General features: G+C 42.4%; 1 non-coding gene across 1 annotated transcript; it reads left to right on the plus strand.

Moving 5' to 3' along the window:
• The first annotated feature begins 1963 nt into the window (after window positions 1-1963).
• TRNAG-UCC (transfer RNA glycine (anticodon UCC)) lies at window positions 1964-2034 on the plus strand. The gene has a single exon. It is a non-coding gene; the product is annotated as a tRNA-Gly (tRNA).
• Window positions 2035-3957: the final 1923 nt, after the last annotated feature.

A 3957-nucleotide genomic window follows, 5' to 3' on the forward strand; every position in this document is an offset into this window, starting at 1 on the left:
GTGCTGAATTAAGATACCTTTTCATTAATTTCTTCACACAAGCCCCAAGTAAATTCCCGCTTTACAGTTGAGTAAGCGTTCTCAGAATGACTCCAGCTCACCTGGAAAACAGACGAGCAAGCCGGCATCCAAGGTCCCAGCTCCACGCCTCACCCTGCTGTGAACCCTGGAGGCACATGCTCTTCCGTAATCCTCTATGGCCGGAGTGATGTAAAAAAATACCAAGATTAATGCCAAGGAAAAGGAGGACTGTTGATTTATTGCACCGGTAATGTGTTCAATTGTCCCCTAGTGGCCTAAGGAGTTAATGCATCTTGCAAAGCAGGTAATTTACTGGCCAGCAACTGAGAGAAAAGAAGATGGGATCATAAGACTTCAGTGCTGGAGGTTTCTTCCAGATGATTTAGCTAACTCCTTCGTGTAACAGATGATGGGCTCGAGGCTCGAGGGATGAAGTGACTTTCCCAAAGTCACACAGTTACTTGCTGTCAGAGCTGGACTGGACCCCGGTTCCATGATCAAGGCCAGTGCTGTCTAGCTCTCCTGCCTCTGAGCCCTCTGAGTCCAACAACTAATAAAAGTGACCATAAATCTCCTGGCAAAGAGTTCACTAGGCATCTGCATAGACTTCATGTTTGTAACTTCACAATAGTTTTTTTTTTTTTTTTCGTGATAAGAAACTTCAATGGCATAATATCTATGCTGACCCATTTTCTTGGGAAGAAATAGAAAACACAAGTCTTTTACTTATGTAAATATATGTATGTAATAGCTGCATATGATGTATATATGCTTTGAATGATGGTGTTGGTGAAGAATATTGAATATACAATGGACTGCCAGAAGAACAAACACATCTGTCTTGGAAGAAGTATAGCCAGAATGCTCCTTAAAAGACTTCGTCTCACATACTTTGGACTTGTTATTAGGAGGGAGCAGTCCCTGGAGAAGGACATCATGCTTGGTAAAGTAGAGGGTCAGGGAGAAAGAGGAAGACCCTCAATGAGATGGATTGACACGGTGGCTGCAACAATGGGCTCAAGCATAACAATGATTGTGAGGATGGTGCAGGACCGGGCCGTGTTTTGTTCTGTTGTACATGGGTCGCTATGAGTTGGAACTGACTCGGTAGCACCTCACAACATCAACAAAAACAACAACATATACATTTTAAGTATATGTGCTAGTTGAATGTTGCTAACCTGAATTTAGTTCTGAAATCATTTTATGGAAATTGTCAATATGTTAAACAATAAAATATGTCATGAATCTCACTGTCAAAATACTGAATTTGGTTGGTAATGCTTACACAACATGATTGGTATACTTGGTGTCACCAACTGTACACATGAAAAATGTTGTGTTTTATATACATTTCTCCAATGGTAAAAATAAACATTGAATTAGCATTGTTGTTTAGAAATACAAATTTAAAAAAAAAACTAAAAGTTTTCGGTATTTGGAAATATGTATTTTATACATGTATTTTTTTATCTGCCACTGTTTAGATTACCAGTATTTTAATATACTGTTTCTATGTTCTTAGTTACTAATAAAAATCATTTCAAACCAGAACAGAGGTTATGTAGGTTTTGCTATAATGATGGAACATTTTATCCAAGAAATGAAATGCAGGACTTGATTTCTAAGGTAACAAGCTCTCCCACAATCTTGTACCAATATACGTCGGTCGATGTTTTTTGAGGATGAAACTTATATCATATGTGCGGACTTGGTCCTATAGTGGGGTTCCGTAGCCTGGATCTGAACCTAAGCACTAAGACAGACACCCAGCGTCGTCATTATGAGGTGTGGCCCCCCACTCTCGGGAGTACACAGTTCATGGACACGGTTACCTTTACGACTGGTTTCTGAAAATCAAATGCGAAGGACATGCTGGTGTCAGAGAGAGAGAGTGGAGAAAGTCCCATGCCTTCCTGAAATAGTAACACAAAGAACAGAGGCATTGGTGGTTCAGTGGTAGAATTCTCACCTTCCATGCGAGAGACCCTGGTTCGATTCCGGGCCAATGCACCTCATGCACAGCCACTACCCATCGGTCAGTGGAGGCTTGCGTGTTGCTATGATGCTGAACAGGTTTCAGAGGAGCTTCCAGACTAAGATGGACTAGGAGGAAAGGCGTGGTGATCTACTTCTGAAAAACAGCCAATGAAAACCCTGTGGATGACAACTGATCATGGGGATGGTGTAGAACCAAACAGCCTCTTGTTCCATTGTGCACGGGGTCACCGCAAGTCGGGGGTTCATTCAACGGCAGCTAACAACAACAATGCAAAGGAAAAAAATGTTCTGGCAAATGGTTCCCTTCCAAAATATTATATTTATTATAATCCAGAGTAGTTTTGCCTGGTGCTTAAGGCTGATGTTTTCCCTGTTTGGTCAAAATAAATCTTTGAAACTATGGGAGCAGTCTCAGACACCCAACTAGAGTGGATGGATGATACGTAGCTCAGCACACTTGGCATGAGGTGAGAAGTAAAGTGGGGTGGGATATTTTTTCAAAAAAATGGCATTCTCCAAAAAACCTGTCAGTTAATAAAGACTTGACTACGTCTAGGACTCTGTCTGGAGATGGAGATACTTTCTTAGACCTAAGAACATTGTTTTATTGTTGGACACATTTCTTTGATGAGACTTGGAAGAAATTACATGTTGTACTGTTCCAGCCTGGAGCTTTGTTCCAACTTGGAGCTTTGGGGTTGACTAATGTATTCTCTGTCCCACTCAAAAATCCCTGATCCCGCTCCTTGTTTACAACCTTGTGCTGATGTTGTGTACTGTACCCCGAATAGAATCTTGGAATGTTATAGCTGGGAGGAGACTTGGGTTTTGTTCGTCAAGCTTTTCGTTTTATAGATGGGAAACTGGGAAGCAGAGAAGTTAGTTACTTACTCCAGGTGGCCCAGTTTGTAAATGGCGGGCCTGGGAGTAGAGCTCATGTTTATTTGCGCTCTTCCACACCATGGTGTTTTCAGTTGCCTTGTGTGCACGCAAAAGCTGGGCAATGAATGAGGAAGACTGAAGAAGAATTGACGCCTTTGAATTACGCTGTTGGCGAAGGATATTGAAGACACCATGGACTGCCGGAAGAACGAAAAATCTGTCTTGGAAGAAGTACAGCCAGAATGCTCCTTAGAAATGAGAATGGTGAGACTTCATCTCACATCCTTTGGACATGTTATCAGGAGGGACCAGTCCCTGGAGAAGGACATCATGCTTGGTAAGACAGAGGGTCAGTGAAGAAGAGGAAAACCCCCCATGAGATGGATTGACACAGTGGCTGCAACAATGGGCTCAAGCATAGCAATGATTGTGAGGATGGTGCAGGACCTGGCAATGTTTCATTCCATTGTACATAGGGTCGCTGTGAGTTGGAACCGATTCGACGGTACCTAACAACAACAACAATAACAACAATGCCACGTTCCATGGACACACAATGCTTTCAGGAGAAGTTCTTGAGAGAGTACACTTGGCTTTCAGGAACAGGGTTTCAAATAATGTCTTTGGAAGCCTGTTTCCAATGGTTTCACATGAACTTTGGGGCTTGATGGCCACATTGTCCTTTGGGTCCAGGTAACGGGATTGCTGTGGATGTGAAATGGACAAGTGACTTGACGTGTTTGATTCTTTAGTTAACTGGAAAGAGAAATAGCCTCTTAGGGCAGGACCTTGCCATCATCATTCACAGACCAGTGCCTACATTAGTGCCTACCATAAGCTAATTTCTCAGGAGGTTTCATGGATTTCTGGGGTAGCTGAGCACAAACTCTTGCTAGTGTCCCTAAAGGGATTCCAAGTTATTTTTATATATCAATGTACGCGATTGATCAGAGGACATACTACTGATCAGACTACGTCTGAGTGAAGAGAACCCCAGAGTAAAGACTGCCTTGCTGCCTTCTGATCTTGGTGCATTCGTCAACCTTTCTGAGT

Source organism: Trichechus manatus, unplaced genomic scaffold (genome assembly GCF_000243295.1).
Source record: "Trichechus manatus latirostris isolate Lorelei unplaced genomic scaffold, TriManLat1.0 scaffold00025, whole genome shotgun sequence".
Classification (NCBI taxonomy): Eukaryota; Metazoa; Chordata; class Mammalia; order Sirenia; family Trichechidae; genus Trichechus; species Trichechus manatus.